We start from the raw sequence: 26,945 nt of genomic DNA, 5'->3' as shown, positions 1-26,945 counted from the left end.
AATTAAGTAAGGCAGCAAGAAAAAAAACAGTGGAACTGATAAATAAATTGATTAATAAATGCAGTATCTCATCTATACAAATAGCATTAAAATATGAAACTACTGATATAGTAACTGAAAAAAGAGAAACACAAACTACTTAGCAATACAAGCACAGATGTGAACAAATTTTTAATTATACAAGTGTCATAACTATGACAACAAATTCTTAGAATCCAATGAAATTCAAGGAAAATGGATTCAATAAGAATTAGAAAGCTGTAATAGACTGATATTCGTGAAAGCCATTTTTTTAAACATCTTTATTGAAGTATAATTGCTTTACAAGGGTGTGTTAGTTTCTGCTGTATAACAAAGTGAATCAGCTATACATAAACATATATCCTCATATCTCCTCCCGCTTGCATCTCCCTCCCACCCTCCCTATCCCACCCCTCTAGGTGGTCACAAAGCACCGAGCTGATCTCCCTGTGGAAAGCCATTTTTTTTAATGTTCAATTAACTATCTCCAAAAAAGGAGTTGGGTCCAGAGCATTTTATGAGCAAGTTCTTGAAAACTTTCAAGTAACAATTCTCATGTTTATTAAACTGTTCCAAGATTACAGAATGATGAAACACTTCCCAAATTATTTTTCAAAGTTAATAAAACTCTCAAAACAAAGGCAACATGCAAAAAAATACTTTTTTACTTGCTTTAGCTAAAATGTCAGCAACATAAAGCCAACACTATAGAAATCATTTTTCAAAAGTAAGGTTTATTCTAAAAATTCAAGGCTGGCTTAATATTAGGATTTTTGTTAAAAACATTGTCTCAATAGTGCACAAAGAAAAAATCATATGATTCTCTCCACAGTTGCTCTAAGGCATTTCAGAAATTTTAACATTTATTTTTGATAATACCATTAGTAACATAAAAATATCTCATATCATGAGAAGAAACAGTCATCTCAAATACCAAAGGCATTCCCTTTTAAGGTCAGAAACCAGATAAAGATGTCCGTGACAGTGTTATTTTTCTGAGAGGTTTGTGTGTTACATCTAGCATCAAATAAGTTATATTTTGACCTGAAGTGAGAAAGGTCTATGTTTAAAAAAAAAAGTTTTATATAACTATAGAATTGATATTATTAACAGAAAATCAAATGTTGTTTAAAAAAAAAAAAAAGGCAGGAAAGAAGAAAAACCACCATTTAAAAGGAAATTATTTCTCCAGTTGACTCTCAGAATGAAGAAACCTCAAGGAATGGAATATTTTTAAGGACTTTCTGGGACAGTTCATCTGGAGCCCTGTTACTACCCCTCTTCTTTAGCAAATAACACTTTCCTACTTTTTGCCACCAAACCAACACCTAAAGGAGTTGACACCTGTGGGGCCTTAGACCTAAGGCTGATTCAACTCACTTATACTGCAGCACGTTGGATTTATACATCACTGCTAGGTTTGAAATACGATTATGCAATCAGATTTGGGGTTTGGTTTGGTTTTCCCATGGTGGGTCATCTTTGCTTTGGGAACCCCAGGCCCTGAACTCTGGCCACACTTCTGGCAAGACACCCAGGGCTGTCCCTCCGGGGAAAGGGAATGTGCTAAGACACGCCCACCCAGCCCAGGTGCTGCCAATGCACCCACTGACCCTTCACAGAAACTCCAGGCTTGTCCTGGAGCAGAATCCATCCGGATGACTCTACTACTTGCTCTATAATCACCGAGTGGTGAGAAAAAAATGACCTGCGGTTTCTCCCTTTGGCTTGGAACCTCCGGCTTAACCCCACCAGTGCTCAAAAGGATGTTCACGCTTTACCCTTTTCTCTACGTGCAAGTGTAAAGACGAATCCACCATCCACATTCTTGAGGAGGGGAGAGGAGGAGCAATGTGCTTCTAGCTCCACTTCTGGAACAAGAAATAATAATTAACTAATGCAAATTAATAGGCAAGCGTTTAACAAGAAATTGTACCAAAGGTGCAGAACAATGAAAAGCTTCTCAAATTATTTTTCAGACTTAATATACCCCTCAAAATAAAACCAAAATTTTGCTTATCATAGATAAAATACCAGCAACCTAAATCTAATACTATAATAAAATGATAATTTTTCATGACAAAATGACGTACATTTTTCTCCTGAGGGACTTTTTAAAAAGACAAATAAAAGTGGAAAAATATCCTAAATTCTGGAAAAGAAGACTCCATTCTTAAAGAGGTTATTTCTTCCTCCAAATAATTTATAAGTACTATATAACTCCATTCTAAAATTGCCAAAGTTTTTTTTTCATTTAACAGAAGAAACAGGTAAAACCAACTGAAAAATCTTGAAAATGACACATAATTCAAGCATACTTGTGCTGTTAAAACATATTATAAAAATGCAATAACTAAAATACTGTGGTATGGCTCAAGAATAGAGAGGAAAATCAATAAAATAGAAAGCAAACCCAGAAACAGGTCCTAGAATATATATACATTTAGTAAATAATAAAGATAGCATTTCAAATCAGCAAGGCATACTAAATGATTGAAAGGTGCTACCACAAATGAATAACTATTTGGTAAAGAAGAAAAAGCTAGATTCCTCCCTTAAAACACACACCCACACACACACGCAAAACGTACACACATACAATTTCAGATAGATTAAATAATGAAATGTAAAAAAAAGTATAAAAAATATAAGAATATAGATGAACATCTGATCCTATAATAGAGATATGGGAAAAGTATGTACATATTATATATAATATGTATAGTATATGTACAATAATGTATAATGTATTTATGTATAATATAGGTATTAGGAAATTGACTATTATATATAATATATATGAGGAAATTGAATATAACATATATTAAGAAATTGAATCTTCAGGTCTTGTAGCTGATATACTGTAGGGTAATTGAGAGAATACCATCTAAGATGCGATCAAGATAACGAGAGCACCATTTCCTTAAATAAGAAACCTGGAGGAGAATTAGCCTGGGATGGGTTTGATAATGAACTTGACTTTGGATTTTTCTGTATGTAGGTCAGGTGCCAATTCAGTGAAACTGTAGGGACAGAATCTAGATTCCAGAGAATTGAGGAGTCATTGGCATTAGTGGATGGTAAAGAAGTAGAGCTGGCAATTACAGAATGCCATTTTTTTGTTTTTGGCCACACCCCGAGGCATGCAGGATCTTAGTTCCCTGACCAGGGATTGAACCTATGACCCCTGTGGTGGAAGTGCAGAGTCCAAACCACTGGACCACCAGGGAGTCCCCCAGAATGCCATTTTGAAAGCAGAACTTAGACCTGTAGAACACAGCCTGCGAGGGGAATGTGAATCAATTGTGGATATTCCTGGTTTGTGACTATTCTGGGTTAGCCTTAGGAGGAAACACCTCTCCCACTGTCACAGGAAAGAGGAAAGAGACAAAAGTCCTTGGAAGTGAGTTTGCAGGACAAAGGGCAAAGTTCATGGACTTCTTTTTTGGTGGCTTTGATGGCTGCAATTTTTTCCTCAAAGAATTGTCTGAAGAGAGTGAGAGAACAGAGAATGGGGTTGGAGTCTATAATGTACCCTAAAAGAGTGGCCTAGGCTATGAAAATATAGAAAGCTGTCAAGCCCACACTGAGGGCCCTCAAAGATCATGAATTTACCTTGGTGATAACAAGGACCATTTGGGGATTTCCTCCAAGAGACTTCAACAAACCAGGCATCATAAAGAAGTTGAAAGTAGGTGCCGCAAAAGAACAAGCAGGTGTGAGCCAAGGGCATTGGCAAGGATGGTCGGAAGGATGAACCATGGGGTCTAGAAGGAACTGAGGAGGAAAGACAGAGGACCAACATTGGGACACAGTAAAATGGTCCAGAGATTGGCAGTCTCAATAAGGTTGCAGACAGGGAAATGAGGGCAATAGACAGATAGGAAGTCATGATCATAACAGTTATTGGAATTTAACGTTTTACAGGTGCACGAGATCATACGATGTTTTGCTTTTTTAGTTAATGTGACATGGTAGTAACATCCCCCAAAGATACATCCTCTAATCACCAGAGCCTTTGAATATCTTACCTTTCATGGCAAAAGGAACTTTGACATAGAATTAAGGTAAAGATTTTGATATGTGACAGTTACCCTGGATTATCCAGTGTATCCAGCGTAATTACAAAGGTCCCTGTAAGAGGGAGCAGGAAACTCACAGTGATTGCAAGACATGTGACCATGGTAACAGAAGTTGGAGTGATGCAAGGAAGAGGCCACAAGCCAAAGATTGCAGGTAGCCTCTAGAGGCTCAAAAAGGCAAGGAAACAGACTCTCCCCCAGAGCCTCAATACTGCCCTTATTAGCACCTTGACTTTAGGACTTCTGACCTCCAGAACTGTTAGGTAATTAATTTGAGTTTTAAGCCACTAAGTTTTGATAATTTTTTACAGCAGCAATAAGAAACATATGTTATCATTAAGCATTTTTATATGTTTATGTGGGCTAGACTTGTGCTATGCTAAACACACACACACACACACACACACACACACACCTCTACACACAGAGTAATAGCCACATGGTAATATCTAAAACTCATATTTGTGACTTTCTAATCATTGAGTGACCAACACTGCTGTCCTTCACTAAGCCAAACCAATTACCCACTGCTGAAAGCCTGTCAAAATCGCTCAGAATCTGATTTATTGAAATGGAAGTGCTGAGGATCATTGAAGAAGTCCCCATGGAAACATCCAAAGACATTTGGATGCTTTGCCTCCTCATCAACTAAGCAATAAAAATTTTTGAGACAGATAACTCTAATTTCAAGTACAATTCGAAGGATTTTGGAGTAATAACAAATGCCTATGTTAGCTACAGGGATATTTGCCAGGAAGAGAGGTAGCCATCTTATGTCCAAGCTTTATTGAAAATATACATTTTCAAAGCCCCAGTCAAATCAACCCATGCAGTAATATTCTCTCAAGGGAATTGTGCAAGCATGTAAAATCAAACACAACGTAAGAGCTTTTTTACTGCTATCTCCAGTTTTACATACATGCACAAGCATATTAATAAGTTTGAAAGAATAGTCTCAACATAGATATTTGCAAGAATGGAATTCAGTCATTATCAAGCAGCGCTAAATGTTCTGGGCCCTCAACCCTGCATCCTACCTGAGCCAGACACCTTATTTCTTCATCCCATTCAGGTTTAATATTTCATCCTATGCTTTTTGAAATCCAAACTGTCAAAACTTCCCCATCCCCCTCTCTCTCCTCCCTGTGCCTGGGGAAAAAGGGAGGGACTTCTGCTTGTAGAGCAAATGACATCAGAGCTGGCAACTCCCTTCTCTGCCTCTCAGTCTGACACCAAGGGGCTGGAAACAAGTGTTGGCTCTGGCTTTAGAGTGGGGATGAAACTGTCAGCTCTTTAGGGAGCTCCACGAGGGTCCACCCTCGCACAGTACCCCTGTCCTCTGCTCCCCTATTTCCAAGGCAACAAGCAATCCACCCCGAGGTCTCTGCTTCTGTCCAGCCCCAGCTACCTTCCATGACAGGCACTCCTCCATCCTTGCCAAGCTAAGGGTGGGTACCCAGGCTGCTCTGGGGCACCCTCTCTCACAGCTCCAGCAGCAGCACCAAATGTTCTGCCAGCTCCATGGCACACAACCCTACCCCCAACCCCACAGCTCTTACTGAGGGTGGAGGGAATTGGGGAAACACAGATTTCAACAGAAGAAGGTGGAACAAATAGAAATCTCCCTGCTTTCTGTCTCCCAGGCTCTCCAGCAAGGAAGGAAGGAAGGAAAAGGCATTGTTAATACTTCATGAACCTTCCTTCAGAAGTCTAATACCCTTGTCCCCCCTGTGTTCTTTATTCTATAAAGACCAAAGTAGTGGGGTTTAAGAAACTGGTTCTGCTGGAGGCCTTCCATTAGCACATCTCACAATGTGGGACTGGCATCAAGAAGGTGGCTCTCTGAACTGAAGAGGTGAGACACTTGGCAAGTTTTATCCTGAACCATAGATTCTGGTTGGCAGTTCAGGGAAGCACAAATGTCCTTCATCACCATTTTACCACTCCTTTTATATATATAAATTCTGTAGTATGGTTACCAGTAATTTTGGAATTTTTATATTACAAAATGGTTTTCCAAAGACAGATCCCCTAAAAGATTGTACCTCTAAGCAGTGAGTTTTCCACTTAAACTGGCTCAACTGGAGACTATAATCTTGGCACTAGTTAAATTATAGTTTAGGAAGTCCCTATATTGATTTCAAAAGTCTAGTTGAAAGTCTGGGTAAAAGTTTCTGAGAACTGAGGGTGGTAGGGATGAGGGGAGGAAGCCCAGTAATAAATAGAGTTTGCATCTGTGATAGAACCTGGCAATTTGCAGCATGTATTCTGAACTCAAAGCAGAATATTAAGGCAAAGTTGAAAGAAAGTACATTGTGTCTAGGGAATTTCTGCTTCCAGCCATGAAGAAGTGATAACATCTGGAATTATCTCCCCCACACTGTAAACTAGAAAAGATTGTTAAAATATAATAAAAGAACTAATTTTCAGACATTGGTCAACAGAGCTGCTGAAGGCTATGATCCCTGAAGAAAGAGAATTAACTATGTGTGCCCTTTAATCGCCTTGGCTTTCTGCCTGGAGGCGATTCCCAGGTCATAGCACTGGGAGGGGAATCTCAAACAAAGCCCTGGGGGTCTCACTGAGTTAAGGAGCCCAGAGTTCAGAGATCCTGAGGTGGTAGAATTTGTGGAGAGAGTACTGGAACGTAAGGGAGCTCTGAAGAGAAGGGGCTGCAAAAATCTGCATAGAGTTCCTTCTAGTCTTTGGCTGAATATCAGTCTTCACATGAATAGGATGAAGCTCTACCGTTTGAGAAAAAGAACAATTACTGAGGGTCTATAAACTGAATAAATCCAAGAGCCCATTTAAGGCCAGGAGTAATTCGTGTTCCCACTAGCCAGAGTAAAGAGCCCTCATTGAACAGAAAGGGCATAAAGGGTCAGGTATGAGTCACTGTTCTTGAGTAAATGTTACTCAAGTCCCACTCTTTAAAGCATTAAAAGTAGCTTCAAAATTATTAAACTGATCTTCAGAAACTAACTGCCTGAGAGAAAAAAGAACACTACCCTTTAAGGAAGAACAAAACAAAACAAAAATTCAAGACAAAATTTATCACGCTTGGCATCCAACCAAAATTTCTAGACATGCAAGATGCAGGAGAACTTGACCCAAAACCAAGGGAAAAGTCAGTCAATAGAAACAGACTCAGAATTGATAGAGATGAAATTACCTGACAAGGACATTAAAGCAACTATTATAAATGTACTCCATAGGTCAAGAAGACAGAGGGAAAGTTGACATGACTGGGAGAAGAAAGGGAAGATGTTAAAAATGCAAACAAAACTTTTATGTATAAAAAATACACTGAATGGGATTGACAGAAGATTAGAGAATGTAGGGGAAAAAGGATCTGTGAATGTGAAAACCTTGCAATAGAAATTATACATCCTGAAGCACAGAGAAGAGAAAGACTGGGGGATGAAAATGAACACAGTCTCAGTGACTTGTGGAACTATACATATATAACTGGAGTCCTATTTTTAAAAAGAAGAGAAGGGGAGGAGGCAGAAAATAATATTTGAATAAATAATGGCAGAAATTTTTCCAAATTTGTTGAAAACTATAAATCCACAAATCTGAGCTCAACAGATCCCACGCAGGATAAAAACAAAGAAAATCACATCAAGAGAAATAATAATCATGTTACTGAAAGCAAGTCATAAAGAGAAAATCTTAAAACTGTCCGTAGAAAAAGGACAGATTACATAGAAAGGGATAAAGATAAGAATCATAGGTTTCTTCTCAGAAATTATGCAAGTTCAAAGAAATGTAATGACATCGTTAAAGTGCTGAGAGAAAATAACAGTGAACCTAAAGTTACATACCCAGAGAAATGTATTTCCAAAATTAAGGCAAAATAGAGATTTTTTTTGAGACAAACTAAAGTTGAGAGACTCTTTCATCAGCACTACACCTGCAGTACGGGCAGAAGGCAAATGAAACCAGATGGAACTTGGCTGTCCATACAGAATGAAGAATATTAAAAATGGCAAATTTGTGGGTAAATATATGTCATTTTCTCATATTATTATCTCTTTAAAAGATAATGAATGTTTAAAGCAAAAATAAAACAATACATTGTGAGGTTTAAAACACACGTAGGAGTAAAATGTATGAAAACTTGTAGCACAAAGAATGGGAGAAGGAAACTTTATAAGGTTCTTCCATAATTCAGAAATTGGTATATTGTTTTTGAAGACAAACTGTCATAAATTAAAGATGTAATTCGTAAATCCGAAGGCAACTACTAAAAAGGGGAGATATGGCTAATAAACCAATTGTGGAGATAAAATGGAATACTAAAAATGCCCAATTATGGAAGTGTTCTGTATCTTGATTGTGGTGGTGATTCAATATGTGTATACAACTATCAAAACTTATCAAATGTACATTTTAAAAGAATGCAGTTTATTGTACATGAATTATTTCTCAATAAAGTTAAAAAAATAATCTAGTGGAAAGCAGTAAAAGGGAAGAAGAAGCATAAAACAGATGGAACAAATAGAAAATAAATCATAAGATTTTAAATTTAAACCCAACCATTCAATAATTACATGAATCTAAATATTTCAAAAAGAGTTAGGAATTTTCTGGCTGAGTAAAAAGGCAAGACCAAACTATAGTCTGCCTATAAGAAATCCATTTTTAAAATAAAGTTACTGGTTAAAAATAAAAGGATTAAAAATATATAACATGCACCACTAGTCATAAGAAAGCTGGAATAGCTAAATTAATAACAGACAAAATAAACTTCACAACAAAGAATACTACCAGAATAAAGAAAAACATGTGGGACTTCCCTGGTGGCGCAGTGGTTGAGAATCCACCTGACAATGCAGGGCACACGGGTTCGAGCCCTGGTCTGGGAAGATCCCACATGCCACGGAGCAACTAGGCCCGTGAGCCACAATTACGGAGCCTGCGCGTCTGGAGCCTGTGCTCCACAATGAGAGGCCGCGATAGTGAGAGGCCCGCACACTGCGATGAAGAGTGGCCCCTGCTTGCCGCAACTAGAGAAAGCCCTCGCACAGAAACGAAGACCCAACACAGCCAAAAATAAATAAATAAATAAATAAATAAATAAATAAATAAATAAATAAATAAAATTAAAACACACACACAAAAAAGAAAAACATTATAATGATAAAATTGCTAATTCATCAAAAAGACATAACAATCCTAAATGTGTGTGCAACTAACAATTGTTTCAAAATATATAAGGAAAAAACTCATAGTTTTGAAAAAGAAATCAGCAAATCCACAATTGTAATTGGATATTTCAACACTCAGTAAGTAATTGATAGAACAGTTAAACAAGATATCAGTAAGGGTATAGAAACTTAAATAATACTATCAACCAACTTAACCTAATTGACAGAGACCACTCCTAGTAACAACTGCAGAATAAACATTCTTTTCAAGTACACACAGGACATAACAACAAGGCAGACTATATACTGAGCAATACAATGTCTCAAATATTTAAAAGGATTGAAATCATTTTAAGTATATTCTTCAGCTACAATGGGATTAAAATGAACTAAGTGATATTGAAAATTCAACATATCAAAATTTGTGTGCTACAACTAAAATAGTGCTTAGAAGAAAATTTATAGCTACAGATACTTATTTTAGGGAAAAAAAAAAAAGGTCTAAATCCAATGCTCTAATCGTCTACCTTAGCAGGTAGAAGAAGAAATCAAAACAAACCTGAAGTCAAAGACAGAAGGAAATAATAAGAACAAAAATGAATGAAACAGGAAATGAACAAACAATAAAGTCAAAGAAACCAAAAAATGGTTCTTTGAAAATATTGATAAAATTGATAAACTTCTAGCTAAACTGATCAAGAAAAAAAAGAAGATAAACATTCACCAATATTAGGAATGAAAGAAGGGAAATCCTACACTATACTAGAAATCCTACAGACATTAAAAGGGTCATAAGAGAATATCATGAACAAATTTATGCTAATAATTTAAATTCAGGTAAAATAGACAATTTCCTTGAAAAGAAAAAATTACCGGGCTTCCCTGGTGGTGCAGTGGTTGGGAGTCCGCCTGCCAATGCAGGGGACACGGGTTTGAGCCCTGGTCCGGGAAGATCCCACATGCCGCAGAGCAGCTGAGCCTGTGTGCCACAACTACTGAGCCTGTGCTCTAGAGCCCGCGAGCCACAGCTACTGAGGTCTGTGCACCTAGAGCTTGTGCTCCGCAACGGGAGAAGCCACTGCGGTGAGAAGCCCACGCACCGCAACGAAGAGTGGCCCCCGCTCGCTGCGACTAGAGAAAGCCCGCACGCAGCAACGAAGACCCAATGCAGCCAAAAATAAAATAAATAAATTTATAAAAAAAAAAAAAAAAATTACCAAAATGTGCTCAGGAAGAAATAGAAAACCTAAATTCCCTATAAAAACTGAATAAATTTAATTCCTAATTCAATTGTCACTAAGATAATTCCAGGTTCAGAAGGCTTCACTGGAAAATTCTATGAAACACTTAAAGAAGAAATAATATAATCCCCACTTTCAAGAAGTCTCTCACACAGTTCTGGCCCGGGGCGGGGGACTGGCCTAGGCACCTACACTGGGAAACCCGACAGCATTTGCCTGGGGCAGGCTGTGAGCAGAGCGGCTGGAGAACCCAGGGGCTGTGACCAAACGACCTCTCCGGCTACCCCTGTGGCCACGTCGCAGGGAGCAGAACCAACTCTGCTTCACACGTGGGTGGTGGGACCCTGACCCTTGGGCAGTGCCCATGGCCAACCCTGTCCCTGCGCAGGACCAGGAGCTGGCAAAGGCCCAGGGAGCTGCCCCAGTGAGAGGGCACCCCGTGGGTCCTCACTGGCCCGTAGAGTAGAGGTAAAGGTGGGGTGGCTCTTTGTTTAGTGGTTTAATGCCCTCCTGGAAGGCCGGGCTGCGTCCACCGTGTTCTCACTGTGTCCTGGGGTCCTCAGCGTGCCTGGCACGAGGCAGCCTTAATAGTTGTTGTACCAATGAACAAATGAATGCATAAATTGGGAAGATGAAGGAACCCTCCAGGTGAGGAAGGATTATAGACAATGACGTTGAGCCTGGAGAGGATCAAGAGCCCCAAGGCATGAAAGGGATGTTTGGGGTACTAATGCGTATAATGAAGGCACTAAACTACAAAGAAGAAGAAGGAAAAAGAGAAGGAGTCATCTCTCACAGAATGGGGGTTGCCAGAAGTGGGGAGTAGAAGGTGGAGGAAATGGATGAAAGTGGTCAAAAGTTACCAACTTCCAGTTATAATATAAAGCATTTGGGGGGATGTAATGTACAACATGGTAACTATAGTTAACAATATTGTATATTTGGAGGTTGTTAAGAGGGATTTCCCTGGTGGTCCAGTGGTAAAGAATCCGCCTCACGATGCAGGGGATGCGGGCTCTTCCCTGGTCAGGGAACTAAGATCCCACATGCCGCGGGGCAACTAAGCCCGTGTGCTGCAACTACTGAGCTCGCGTGCCACAACTAGACCCCCCGGGTGGCAAACTACAGAGCCCATGCGCTCTGGAGCCCACGCATTACAACCAGAGAAGAGAAAACCAGCAGGCCACAGCTAGAGAGGAGCCCACGCACCTCAACGGAGATCCCGTCTGCCACAACTAAGACCTGACACAGCCTAAAATAAATAAATAAATAAATAATAAATCTTAAAAAAAAAAAAAAAGTTGTTAAGAGAGTAAATCTTAAAAGTTCGTATCACAAGAAAATAAATTGTAACTGTGAGGTGATGAATGTTAACTAAACTTATTGTGCTAGTTATTCTCCAGTATATACATATATCATATCATTATGTTGTACACCTTAAACTAACACAATATTATATGCCAATTATATCTTAATAAAACTGGGAAAAACATTTAAAGAACAAAGAATACCAATCCTGCATAAACAGTTATAGATCACAGAGGAGGGAGGAATGCTTCCCAACTCATTCTATGAGGCCAGCATCACTCTGATATCCAGTAGATATCCCTTACATCTGAGCAAGCAGGGTCCTTGCTCTGGACTCTTAAGCCTCAGGTAGCCCCATACTTTGAAGTACACTCCTTAAGATTTCCTAAGTCCCCTCTGGTGCCTGGGATCAGCTGAGGCTAGCAATGACACCTTGGGCAGGGTGCCTTGAGCTTGGACTGGGACCCTCAGACGTCCTGGCCCCATGTTCTTTCTTATCTGACCCTCTACCCTTCACCTGGGCTCAACCATATGCCCCTATTTGCTCAGGCATTCATACCTATAGGGTCAACCCAAGATCCCAGGGCAAGGTTCCAGTACCAGGAAGGAGGCCTGGCAAGCAGATTGCTCCCTCTGACTAACACAATATTGCTTTTGAGGGATCATGAAAGGTTGGGCCTCCAGAATGGAGCTGATGTGCAGAGTGTGAGCGACTCTCACTTATGTCAGACACATAGCAAGTTTAGGTCTCTGGGCTACTAAGAGTTCACTGCCAACACTTGGGTTTGAGCCACATATTTGGACCCATGCCTTGAATCTCACCCCCTACATGCTGACTGCTGCGCTGCCCGTGAGCACAGCCCCTGAAGGCAGGAGGCGTCTTTTTCCTGTGGTGGCAAGAATGCCTCACCCTGTGCACTCCGCACTCTGGCATCTGGGTTGATCACCCAAACCCTTCTGAAAGCTCTGTATGCCGTGTCAGGCAGTCCCCTGGAAGTGGTTGCACCTGTCTCCTCTGGGGGCTTTAAGATCATTGCTCAGCACACCCATTGCCCTTCCGATTGATTTCTCCCTCTCACCTCTGACTGGTGCGGTTGTGCTAACCCAGGATGGTTTTAATCATGCCAAATGATCAGGGGACATTCCTTGTACAAATGGGACTGCCCTTCCTGCTCTACCCACAGGCCCCCACGTCTTTTCCCAGCTCGTGGCAGTGTCTGGAAAGCAGCAGTGTGGTCAACATTGAGAAAGATCACATGCTAGAAAGGCACTGATTATAGTCTAAAGACTTCTACATCCATGTTCTAAAATTCCGAACAGTACATTGACCATGACCAGAAAAAGAAATATCATTCTGGGGTGAGACCTGCATTTGTGGTCACCATCAACAAAGCATAGTAACAACTTTACTGTGTCTCATTGGAAGCCAGTATTCATGGGTGGCAGATGGGTGATGTGACATCATGTGTAATGGTGTGATCAGCATTAAATCGAAGGTAGTAGGGAATTGCAGAAGTAATACTGCAAACAGTGCAAACAGCTTCCAGCTTTATGAGTAATACTAGCATTGCTACATCATCTCTAGTTGTGAGATAAGAAATAAGCCAAATGGAATATTACTCAGCCATAAAAAGGAATGAAATTGAGTTGTTTGTAATGAGGTGGATGGACCTACAGTCTGTCATACAGAGTGAAGTAAGTCAGAAAGAGAAAAATAGGGCTTCCCTGGTGGCGCAGTGGTTGAGAATCTGCCTGCTAATGCAGGGGACACGGGTTCGAGCCCTGGTCTGGGAGGATCCCACATGCCGTGGAGCAGCTGGGCCAGTGAGCCACAACTACTGAGCCTGCGCGTCTGGAGCCTGTGCCCCGCAACGGGAGGGGCCGCGATAGTGAAAGGCCTGCGCACCGCGATGAAGAGTGGCCCCCGCTTGCCGCAACCAGAGAAAGCCCTCGCACGAAACGAAGACCCAACACAGCCAAAAATAAATAAAGTGTCTATTAATTTTAAAAAAAAAGAAAGAGAAAAACAAATACCGTATGCTAACGCACATATATGGAATCTAAAAAAATGGTACTGATGAACCTAGTGGCAGGGCAGGAATAAAGACACAGACGTAGAGAATGGACTTGAGGACACAGAGGGGGAAGGGGAAGCTGGGACGAAGTGAGAGAGTGGCGTGGACATATACACACTACCAAATGTAAAACCGATAGCTAGTGGGAAGCAGCTGCAGAGCACAGGGGGATCAGCTCAGTGCTTTGTGACGACCTTGAGGGGTTGGGTAGGGAGGGTGGGAGGGAGACGCAAGAGGGAGGACATATGGGGATATATGTATATGTAAAGCTGATTCACTTTGTTATAAAGCAGAAACTAACACACCATTGTAAAGCAATTATACTCCAGTAAAGATATTTAAAACATAAAAAAATAAAAATTGAACATGGAAACTCAAAAAAAAAAAAAAAAAAGAAAGAAAGAAGCCAGAAATGATGCATTTGATAATAAAGAACTGGAAGAAACAGTTCCTGGACCTAAACAGGAAGAGTTGGATGCTACAAAGAAACTTTATGTGCACCAATTAGACAATAAACAAATACTTGAACATCTCTTTTCTACCCATGCCTGACAGAGGCCCATGGATTTTGTAATACATTTTTAATCAAATTGTTTAGATAGACAAAGACGTTGCAAAAAAAAAAAAAATTGCCTGGAGCCCCACACAGTCTAGGGGCCCTCCTGCTAATACCAAACCAAACACATCACACAGAAAAGAGACCTAGAGACCAGTATCTCTCAAGATCTCAAAGACAAAACTTCTTAACAGAACATTAGCAAGTTGAATCCAGCAATTTATAAAAAAAGATAATCCATCACAATTAAGTGGAGTTTATAAAAATCCACCAATGGCAGTCCAGTGGTTAAGACTCCACGCTTCCACTGCAGGGGGCCCAGGTTCCATCCCTGATCGGGAAACTAAGATCCCATATGCCTCGAGGCGTGGCCAAAAAAAAAAAATCCATCAGTTCACTATGTTAGCTGAATAGAAGAGAAAAAGATATGACAATCTCAATAGATTCAGGGAAAAATATTGACAAAATTAAATATCCATTCATGAAAGCATCTGTGTCTAGTAGAAGGGTTTGGGCGGCAGATCCTCCTGAAATAGAGAGAGCCCTGGTCCTGGAGATGAACTGACTCATGATTGTGTACTTGCTATACCTCATTCCAGAACTGAGGCTCGGGGAAGACCAGGAACATTCTCAAGGTCAGCCGCAGAGCTGGGATCCAAATGTTTTCCTGTCTGTCTCTAGACCACATTTCTTTCCTCATACCACAGTGTCTTCTATAAAGAAGAGCTAATTTCATTGAGGGAAACTGCATTTAATACTGTTAGAAAAAAAAAAGTAAGAAAAATTTTAAACACTATTTCTACTAACAGCGAAATAACATTTATTTTGTATGTTGAGATGCTCATGAGGGCATTTTTGAGACATGAGTTCACTGCACAAAGATTGCTATTCTTTTTTTTTTTTTCCTATATCTGTATCAGGAACTAATACAGTTACGTGCGCAGCAGATTGGAGGCCCTTTTTAAGAAAAAGAATGCAATACAAAATTATACACTAAAAATTAGATACAAACATGAACACTTATTCACAACAAATCACTAATTTTACAAAGCTGACAAATACCACAAACAGAAAATCCAGAAAAGTAACAAATATTCTTGGTCATTAATTGTCCGTGTCACCTCTGTGCTATTTTTTCCTTGCCTTTTTTGACTCATACTTGGTTTTTGTGATATGATTTTTCAATGGAGAGGCTGAAAAGGTAATTTACTTTTTTCCCTAACATAGTCAAATGCGTTGCTTATTATCACATTAGGATTCATAAAACGTGCACCTTCACATACAGATGTACTATCTGTACGGTTTTCATCACATGAACACAAAGATCCTTCTAAATTCTATTTCCACAATCCCCGTTAAAAAGGAAAACAAATGGCATGTTTATATTTAAATCCGTTGCATTACTGAGTATATTCCTGCAGGAGAGAATTCCAGACCAAGAGCCAGGCATCGGGATGTCTCCACCAGAGCAGCCTCTGAATTCTGTGGCCTTTCTCTCATCCTGCTCTATCTCACCAATGACTTGGCTCAATCTGGGAAGCAGGCTGCCAAAGCCCCGTTCTGGAATCTCACTTTCTCAATCCTCCTTGAACTCTCTCCCCTTCTCCAGCTTAGAGGTTCTTCATCTGCTCATGACAGGGACCAGTGATGCCCAATTGCATCTTCTTTCAAACCACTCCTATCTCATGTTTGCGCTCAGGACTTTGGCACATGGAGACCAAGAACTTGACATTCTTATTCGCAGCTTCCTATGTGCTTCCATCCTTGTTATCTGGGCCTGAGCAAAGAGTCCCAGAGATCAGGGGAAGAAATCCAACAAATAAGAGTAGAAAACACCTGGGTTGTCATCCATGAGGTACCACCAGTGAGTACCAAATCCTAGTCAGGCTCATTTTCAGGCAAATCGCTCTTGACAGATGTCCCACGTTTTAGAGTTACTGGATTTTTGCAAATAATATTCCCTGAGTTAACCTCTTGCTACATAATCTAATTTTTAAGAAGAGTTATTTAGGGCACAGAGTGCTCTATTATTTTAATATCAATTAAGACTACGACTAAGAGAAAAGCCTGTTTCGGGCTTCCCTGGTGGCACAGTGGTTAAGAATCTGCCTACCAATGCAAGGGACACAGGTTCGGGCCCTGGCGGAGCAACTAAGCCCACGCGCCACAACTACTGAGCCCACATGCCACAACTACTGAAGCCCACACGCCTAGAGCCCGTGCTCCGCAACAAGAGAAGCCACGACAATGAGAAGCCTGCGCACCACAATGAAGAGTAGCCCCCACTTGCCGCAACTAGAGAAAGCCTGCACACAGCAACGAAGACCCAACGCAGCCCAAAAATTAATTAATTAATTAATTAATTAATTTTTCTTTTAAAAAAGCCGTTTCCCTGCAGGAGGGCTTGAATGTAAAGCGTCTCTCCAATTCAGCTGTGTAGGGGATGTGAATGGGGAGCCCTGAAAACAGGGCAAAACTGTTCGCTTCCCTAAAAATAATTTTTTTACCTGCAATATACTCTTTCAAGCAGTCAAGGGGCAATTTTTCAATGCTCCACTCTAGGTAAAGACATATCTCCCCTTCTTGTATTCTCACCCAGGAAGAGAGCCTGTTTTACCTATTGTGTGCTTTCTTACACTTTATTTAGACATGAAATTGTAACAGCTTAAAAATAATCTGGGATATGTACATATTCCTCTGTATGTATCAAATATTTAAACATTTAAAACAACAACACAGGAAAAATAATTTGGAGATGGCTGTGGCCCATTCCCTCTCTCCTTTCTCTGGCCTACCCCCCATCTCCACAGGGACCCTCCTCCTCCTTTTCCCAGATTTCTGGCCATTTGCTAGCAAGGCAGTTTTTTAACCTATTATTTTTGCCCATTTATCAGCCTTCAGCCCCCTTCTCTTTATTCCTGTCCATGCTGCCCCCCTACCCAACAATTTTCATTCTTTCTCCTTCCTTGAGACAGCAGGTTTCATAACCTCAACTGGGAGTGGTGGGCATACCCCACCGCTGGGAGGCATGGTCCCTTTTATCCAGAGGAATGACAGGCGAGGGGTCCACACAAGGGTGTGGACATGGGGACAGAGTGGGGCTGGGATTCTGCCAGGCCCCCTGCTAACCTGAACAGAGTGCTTTTGTGTCCCCCACTGCATGGGAATAGAAATGGAAAGTGTGGGTCCCAGGATGCTGGAAGTACTCATGTTAAATTGTTTGGGGATTGTTAGGTGATTAGCATATTGATTGTTGCCACAGACCCCAAACCCTGGATCTCCCCAAGACCCTTCAGCCTTCCTTCATTTCTGTGGCTGTCCCAGCCACAGCCCCTTCAGTTAGTGAAAAGGAAAAATTGTAATAGATAAGAAATGGCAGAAACGAACAGAAAAACAACATTCATGGCCTTTTGTGACAAATTCCCGAGTTTACCTTCCTAAGGCTGAAAGAAAACTATTCTGTCTGAAACAAAAAGGAAGTGAATGGTGAGCTCGAATAATGTAGTGCCTAGTCGCTCAAGCTGCAGAATCAGACAGGCATGGCTTTGATTCCCAGCTGGGCTGTTCCCTCTCTGAGGGACCACTTTATTCAGCCCTCCAAGCCTCAGCGTTCTCATCTAGAGAGTGGAGATGATAATCTGCCCTTCCTCACTGAGCTGTTGTACACATGCAGTGAGACAGTTATAATGGGCTTGACCTAGATTATAAGAAGGACTCAAGAGATGGAAGGCGGTCCTACTTTTCCAATGCAATGCAATGTAGAAACTAAAGGACTAATTAGAGAGGAAGGTATTTGCTGCCCTTTAGGAACCCACAGTCTAATAAAAGAAACAAAAACACAAAGAAAAAATAAATAACAGTATAATTCAGGAAAAGATCAGTGTTACAGACAATAGCCACTATAAGAGACAAGAGAAATTTGTGAACACTTGAGGAAGGGTTTCAAGATGCTACAAAGGGCACAGAACATTCGCTTAACTTTAAGAAATCAGAATTGTGTGTGTACAGCCATTCCCATACTGTCTTTATTATCCTTAAAGTTCAGAGATAGTGGAAAATTACAGACAGTTTTGGAGGACAAAGTCTGTGACTACAATTGAAATTGGCCTGAATCTTAGCCTTCTGCCCTAATGGCTACGAGAATCCTATCAAAGGGAAAATCGGAATAAGCTCTGAATAAGATGATTGTGGAGACGGCCGTGAGGATGCTCACCTCAGCCCCATGATCTTAGACAACCTGCAGGAATAGCTGAGCACTAACCGTATCTGCTCCTGTCACCCGTCTCTTTTAGGTGGTCCTCAGTCTAATCATCAACAAGCCAAGGCCATTTTTTTGACCCCCCATACAGTCATGTCCTCAACTCTTACGTTGCTGCAAGGACCAATCAAGGCCCAAGGATGAAAAAATTATTTTTCCCTCAAACAAATATTTTATTATTAATAATTTTACATATTAATAAAAGTGAAATTAGATTAATAAAAAAGAGTAGCAAAAGCACAAACTTAGATGTGTAAGGAAGAAGCCAATTATATTGCATTGTAAAATGAGGCTCAAGATTCTCTAGGTCATAGATGTCAGCTTCCTTGAGCACTTAGAAGAGGCCCTTACGGGGCACTCAGTGGGCAAGGCCATTAGGAAATTCTGGAAAAATGAGGTTAATCGTACTCAGAGCATCTGGCAGGGGTCTAGTGTATACCAGATGCTGGGGCCATTCTGTTCTCTCTGCTTCTACCATGGCCAATCTGTAGCCCCTGGAGTAACCCAAAGTGTAGGAAAGAGAATCCTCAGCTGATCCAGCAGCAGAGCATGGAAAGAAGAGAAAAAACTCATCAGCACATGGCTCAGACAAGCCAAATGCAAATTAGAATCTGGGCTGGTGCACTCTGGCATTGTCAGGTTAAACATACAGACAATGGACTAAGGTGTCACAGTGATGGCCACCCTAACCTGCTGGTCTCCTGAGTCACACTGGCTTCTGAGCACCCTTGCCCAGTGAACTGAGGGTCCCCCAGTCCTTCAGCACTGTATCTTCTATTTCTTCTATCATATCCCATGGTTCTTTTTTCTTGGTTTGCTCCCATTTTGTACTTGCCGTATCTTCTACTAGCTTCATAAGAAATGATAAGTGGCAATGTTTTGAGACCTTGTATGTCTGCAAGCAGAAATTTTATTTTATCTTCACACTTGAGTGAATAGCTTGAGTCAGCATAGAATTCTGGGTCAGAAAGAATTTTCCTTCAGAATTCTACCATCTTCTAGCTCTACTGTCGTTTAGCCTCAGCGTTGCTTTGAGAAGTCCAAAACCATTCTGACTCCTGATACTCTGTAAGTGTCTGAAGCATATCAGAGATTCTGTGTTTGTAGAATCTCAGGCCTAGAAAATATTGTGAATTATTTATTGGTAATTTATTCCCTTCATTTTTCTCTGTTCTTTGTGTCTGGAAATGCTGTTATTCAGATGTTAGACAGTCTGGACCGGTTCTCTAATTCATCAGTCTTTCCTCTAATCATTTATCTCTTTGCCTTTTTGTTTGCTCTACTTTCTTCAGAATTTCCTTATTTTATCTTCCAACCCTTCAATTGAGCTTTTCAACTGCTAACATGTTTTTAATTTCCAAAAGCTCTTTTTATGTTTCCTGAATGTTTCTATTTTATAGCATCCTATTTTTTTATTTTCTGGATGCAATCCCTTCTCTTATTTCTTGAGGCCATTGATAGTGTTTTAAATATATTATCCCTTTCTATATAGTTTTTGTTGACTACATGCTGCATTTGCTGCTTTTTTATTTGGGTGTCTCTGTTTCATTTCAGAGCTTTCCGCAGAAGCAAGACAGTTTTTTGTTGTCCATTCATGTTTAAGAGAGAGATGTTAAAAAATCAATCTGTGTCCCTAAGAAGGTGGAAGGGGTTGTCAACCCACCGCTTCCCATTAGAGGATTTATCTGGACAGCTTGATGCTCTCCAATTTCACCATCTGTAGGTCCTTTTTCTTTGATTGATTAGATGCCCTGAGAAGACTCTTTCAAACTCTTGCCTGGAGATCTAACTGCCAGGGGTCTGGGAGTCAAATAAGGAAGACGAGTGGTGGAGGAGGAATGTCTCGGCATTCGGGATTGCTAGTTGTGTGCATGTGTGTACTGTACATAGATAAACTGTCTTAGTCAGCTCCATGGCCCTCTCCACAATTATCTTATTCAGGCTGCTATAACAAATGCCATAGATAGGATGGTTTAAACAACAAACTTTTATTTTTTACAGTTCTGGAAGCTGGAAAGTCTAAGATCAAGGTGCTGACAGATCCAGTGTCTGGTGAGAGCCCTCTCCCTGGCTTGCAGAAGGCCATGTTCTCGTTGGATTTTCACATAGTGGAGAACACAGAGAGGATTCTCATGTCTCGTCTTAGAAGGGCACTAATCGCATTCAAAATAATCCCCAGGATAGATGGATGGATAGATAGATAGAGAGATAGGTAGATAGATAGATAGATAGATAGATAGATAGATAGATAGATAGATAGATAGATAGATAGACAGACAGGTACTCTACACACACATAGAGACAGAGAAAGAGAATAAATCACATAATTACCTGACCTGAAGCCTGAGATTAAAAAACAGTCAAGTGTTTGGGTGAGAATGGGAGAAAAACTGTATTGAATTCTTTGTCTCTAATTGAGGGGATTCATATATACAATTTATTATGACAATCAAAGAAATTTAGGTTTAAAGCCTTAAAAATCTTTTTTTAAAAATATAATCATATTATATTCTATATATTTATTATATTCTAGACTAGGTATGAGCAGAGAAAATGCAATTCATATTGCAAAAATGCCATCAATGTGGCTGGTATAAAATATACATATCAAACTTTCTACTCTACAACAGAGATTTTTACCCTCTTTTTTGGGCCCACATACAACACTGATAGAAATAGCTATATATTAGCCCACAAAAAAACTCAATAAATCCCTAAAACAAACAGGCTAGGGGCAAAAAATAGTAGACACTTAATTGTCCAAATGAGCTGGAAGAATTCACAGATAAGATCACTGTTTTAAACTTACAAGTGTAAGCATAAATATACCAAGTAGAGATGTAAGCGGAGAACTTTCTAGACAAAGCGGATGAATGAACCAATTTTCTCAGGACCAGGCACATAAAGAGGGAGGGAGAGGGAGAAGGTGGGAAATGAGGAGGGAGGGTCTTTCCAGAGCTTCCACTCGCAGGAGTTTGGATTTCATCTTGTGGAAGATTTTGAGCAGGAGAATAGCAAGCAGATTTGCATTTTTAAAAGACCGCCCTAGTTTCAGTGCGGAGGCTGAAAGCAGGAGACCTCTGCCCTGGGAAAGTAAGGTAGGGCATGGACATGAGAATGAGGGGCGAGTGGGAGAATGATGTACAACAATGCTGTAGAACTTTCTGCCATGATGGCAATGTTATATGTCTACACTATCTGTTATGGGAGACACTAGCCATATGTGGCCCTTGAGCACTTGAAATGTGTCTAGTGCAACTAAGGAATTGAATTTCTAATTTTCTTTCATTTTAATTAACTGAAATAGCCACGGGAGTTTATCGGAGAGTGTAGCTTTAGAAGTAGAACTGTATGTGCATGCATGCATGTGCATGTGTGCATTTAAAAAACATTTTTAAATACCTTTAGTGAGGTATAATCGGTAAAAAATAAATTGCGTATGTTTAAAGTGCACATTTCGATGTTTTGACATTTGCATCTACCTTGAAACCATGACCATAATAAGAAAGTGAGAACATCCACCACTCTGAAAGTTATATATAAAATTAATGCACCTGAAAAACAGATGCTGGATAAACATTAAAGGACACTGGATTGTACCAGCTGTTTCTTTTTCTGCTTCAAGGATAAAAATGCAGAAAAACAAAACTTTACACCTTTTTTGTTTTTTGGTTCTTTGGGGTTTTTTCCTTTCCAATTTCAACATTGTATAAAGAATCTTACAGCTAAGGTGAAAGTTTTAGAAAGGATGAAGAAGGTAAGAAATAGATTCAGACACAGAAAATGATTTGGGACCCAGAAAAGCAGGAGGTAGTCTCTGCACCAGGGTCTTCACTGTGCTTCAGGAAGAGCTCTCAACCAACACCAGCACATGCTGTGCATGAAATTTGGGCTATTTTCAATAAATTACCATTAGGCCTGCACTTGGAGAATTCTACTGTCCCTGCATATTTCACTTGAGATTAAGATTTTCTGAATAAACTGTTTCTTGTGGGCTTTTTTTCATTGTATAGATTTTACCACTTAAATATTTGAATGACGTAGGATTTCTGTCAGGAACGCCGATGTGCTAATCCAGTGGGGTAAGCTATTTTCAACATTTCAGGGAAAAAGAGAGAAAACGGTTGAAAAAAAGTTAATGGGGGAGCATTTAAAATATACTAATCTTGGGAATTCCTTGGAGGTCCAGTGGTTAAGACGTCTCACTTCCACTGCAGGTTCAATCCCTGGTCAGGGAACTAAGATCCCACATGCAGCATGGCGCAGTCAAAAATATACATGTATATCTATCTTAAGACATGCTCCTCTACTGTCTTGGCTCTGAGGTTCACAGAGTGTGTCTGCGGGAGCCTGGGCCCCCACTCTACCTGCGGCGGGACACTGTCATCTCCTGAAGTATTCTTTTTTTTTTTTTTAAACATTTTTTTTTAAATTTACTTATTTATTTATTTATTTTTGGCTGTGTTGGGTCTCCGTTTCTGTGCGAGGGCTTTCTGTAGTTGTGGCAAGCGGGGGCCGCCCCTCATCGAGGTGCGTGGGCCTCCCACCATCGCGGCCCCTCTCGCTGCGGAGCACAGGCTCCAGATGCACAGGCTCAGCAGTTGTGGCTCACGGGCCCAGTCGCTCCGCAGCATGTGGGATCCTCCCAGACCAGGGCTCGAACCCGTGTCCCCTGCATTGGCAGGCGGACTCTCAACCACTGCACCACCAGGGAAGCCCTCCTGAAGTATTCTTAAAGCAAATTCTTATGACTACCTGAAAAACTAGTCATGTTGACTTAGGAACTGTCCTTAGAGGCTGATATGGGCCTCTCCATTTAAAGATAAAGATGAGAGAATTCCTTGCATTAAAAAATAGATTTGTGGGAATTCCCTGGTGGTCCAGTGGTTAGGACTCAGTGCTTTCACTGCGGTGGCCCGAGTTGAATCCCTGGTTCCGGAATTAATAACCCACAGGCCGTGCGGCAAGGCCATAAATAAATAAGTAAATAGATTTGTGATAAATCCAGGCACTCTACTTAACACTGGTCTTCCATTTTCCTTCACCTCATAAACACCCTCCAGCCCTGGATAGAGCAAGAGTGCTTCATGCATGCATGCATGCATCCGTTGATTTCATTCACTAAGTATTTATTGAAAGTTCTCTATGTGCCAGGCACTTTTCTAAGAACCGGATGTACAACGGTGAACAACAACAACATATCCCACTCTCATCCTGGCTGACATGGGTAAGACAGAAAATTAAAAAGAACAGCAGTAGGGGCTTTCCTGGTGGCACAGTGGTTAAGAATCCGCCTACCAATGCAGGGGACACGGGTTCAAGCCCTCATCCAGGAAGATCCCATATGCCACGGAACAACTAAGCCCGTGCGCCACAACTACTGAGCCTGCGCTCTAGAGCCCGCGAGCCACAACTACTGAGCCCACATGCCACAACTACTGAAGCCTGCATGCCTAGAGCCTGTGTTCCACAACAAGAGAAGCCACCACCATGGACATATATACACTACCAAATGTAAAATAGATAGCTAGTGGGAAGCAGCTGCATAGCACAGGGAGATCAGCTCGGTGCTTTGTGACCACCTAGAGGGGTGGGATAGGGAGGGTGGGAGGGAGATGCAAGAGAGAGGAGATATGGGGATATATGTATATGTAAAGCTGATTCACTTTGTTATAAAGCAGAAACTAACACACTATTGTAAAGCAATTATACTCCAATAAAGGTGTTAAAATAAATTAATTAATTTAATTAATTTTTTTAAAAAAGAGAAGCCACCACAATGAGAAGCCTGCGCACCGCAGCGAAGAGTAGCCCCCACTCACCGCATCTAGAGAAAAGCCCACATATAGCAACAAAGACCCAACACAGCCAAAAATAAAATAAATAAATTTATAAATAAATAAATACAAATAAAAAGAACAGCAGTAAATATACAGTAGGGTGTGGCAGGCAGAATAATGTCCGTGTCCTAATCCCTGGAACTTTTGAATATGCTATGTCACATGGCAAAAGGGAATTAAGGTGGCTAATCAGTTGGGGAGAAATAGGGAGATTATCCTGGATTGTCTGGGTGGGCCCAATGTAACCACAAGGATCCTTATTATAAGTGAAAGAGGGAGACAGGAGAGTCAGAGTCAAGAATGAGACGATGTCAAAGACTTGTCCATCATTGCTGGCTTTGAAGATGGGAGGGGGGCCATGAACCAAGAAATTCAGGCAGCTCAGAAGCTGGAAAGGGCAAGGAAGTGGATTCTTTCCTAGAACCTCTAAAAGGAATTCAGCCTTCCAACACATTTTAAATTTCTCATCTCCAGAAATGTGAGATCATAAATTTATTTTGTTTGAAGCCACTAAGCTTGTGCTAATTTGTTATAGCAGCAATAAGAAACTAATAGAGATGGGGTGCAAAGGTGGAAGCAGAGATAGTTTAATCACTGGGCACTTACCATGTGCCAGACACTGGGTTAGACGTTGATGATAAAAAAAGAAAAGATATGGTTCCTATCATTAAAAAGTACACAGTCTAAAAGAGACATATAAACAAGTAAATACAGAAGACAGTAAACACTGCAATACAGATGTACATGTAAGCCTCATTTCTGCCACAAAGGGAGAAGCTGTCAGTCCCTTTCTTCTCTTTGGGAATTAGGAAAGTTTTTCATAAAGGCTCTAGATGAATGTTGAGGAAGAAAAAGAACTAGACATGCCCAATGGTAAAACCAGCATATGTAAAGACAAAGAGATATGAAATAGGGTGGAATGGTCCAGCACTATAAACAGTTGGGAGATCATGAATATGGCGGAGCAGTGGGAAATGAATTGTGAGACACACAGATCATGAAGAGTTTTCCGTACTAAGAATTGTAGAGAGTGGGAAAATTGCAATAATTGCAGGAGATTAATTAGGGATTTGATCTATTTTAGAAAGATCATTCCAGTGGCAGTGTGGAGCATATATTGGATAAGGATGAAGGACAGGATAGGAAAAATAAAGGCTTAAAAGAAGAGAGAAAATAAAGACGCAGACATAGAGAATGAACTTAAGGACACGGGGGGGGAAGGGTAAGCTGGGACGAAGTGAGAGAGTGGCATGGACATATATACACTACCAGATGTAAAACAGATAACTAGTGGGAAGCAACCACATAGCACAGGGAGATCAGCTCGGTGCTTTACGACCACCTAGAGGGGTGGGATAGGGAGGGTGGGAGGGAGATGCAAGAGGGAGGAGATATGGGGATATATATATATGTATAACTGATTCACTTTGTTATAAAGCAGAAACTAACACACCATTGTAAAGCAATTATACTCCAATAAAGATGTTAAAAAAGTAATAATAAATAAATAAATAAATAAAATACCATTTAAAAAAAAAAAAAAGAAGAGAGAAAGATACCAGTGGTAGACTCAATAGGACTTGATGACTGATTGGATGTGGGTCTTGGAGGAGAGGGGATAGTCTAACATTACTCTAGGATTTTGGTTTGGCTATATGTCAGTTAGGATTAGGTTTGGCTGTGAGTAATAAAGACAAAAATAGCAAAGTCTAGAGAAAATTGATGCTTAATTTCTTTTTTTGTTCTTTTGGTGTTTTTTTAAAAATTTATTTTATTCCTTTTAATTTTGGCTTCGTTGCTGTGCACGGGCTTTTCTCTAGTTGAGGTGAGTGGGGGCTACTCTTTGTTGAGGTGCATGGGCCTCTCACTGCGGTGGCTTCTCTTGTTGCGGAGCACGGGCTCTAGGCGCGCGGGCTCAGTAGTTGTGGCTCGTGGGCTCTAGAGCACAGGCTTGGTAGTTGTGGCGTGAGGGCTTAGTTGCTCCATGGCATGTGGGATCTTCCCAGACTAGGGCTTGAATCCGTGTCCCCTGCATTGGCAGGTGGATTCTTAACCACTGTGCCACCAGGGAAGCCCGATGCTTAATTTCTTGTGTGTAAGTCCAGAAGTCATCAATGTAGGATTAGAACAGCTCAGCTCCTTGAAGCCCTCAGAGATCCAGGCTCCTTCTTGCATGAAATTCAGTATTTCTAAGGTGTAACCTCAGTCTTGTGGCCCAAAATGGCAGCTCAAGCGCCAGTCATCACATTCACTTTCCAGGTAGCAGGATGGAGGAAGGAACAAAGAAAATAAGGGCAAAGGAAAGATGCAAGCAATATTTTAAAGGTTTCCAAACGCTGCCACATAACACATCAATTTGCATTTTCCTTTGGCCAAAACTTAGGTACAGTGAGATTAGGAAAGTAGCCTTT

General features: G+C 40.7%; 1 protein-coding gene and 1 long non-coding RNA gene across 7 annotated transcripts in view; one reads left to right on the top strand and one right to left on the bottom strand.

The window, feature by feature from the left end:
• The window catches only part of LOC309667029, a 416,481-nt gene that overhangs the window by 259,562 nt on the left and 129,974 nt on the right, over window positions 1–26,945 (top strand). The window lies entirely within an intron of this gene.
• The window catches only part of ADAT2 (adenosine deaminase tRNA specific 2), a 110,326-nt gene continuing 83,537 nt past the window's right edge, over window positions 157–26,945 (bottom strand). For 3 of the 6 annotated variants that reach the window (XR_014267309.1, XR_014267311.1, XR_014267313.1), the window contains one exon: window positions 157–3,798. The gene's annotated coding sequence lies outside the window, so the exon portion shown is untranslated. The remainder of the gene's footprint in view (window positions 3,799–26,945) is intronic. The other 3 variants (XR_014267310.1, XR_014267312.1, XR_014267314.1) reach the window with 1 other exon arrangement.

The sequence above is a fragment of the Balaenoptera physalus genome (assembly GCF_965194825.1).
Source record: "Balaenoptera physalus genome assembly, chromosome: 9".
In the NCBI taxonomy this organism is placed as follows: Eukaryota; Metazoa; Chordata; class Mammalia; order Artiodactyla; family Balaenopteridae; genus Balaenoptera; species Balaenoptera physalus.
This window is presented reverse-complemented; position numbering and strand designations above follow the sequence as displayed.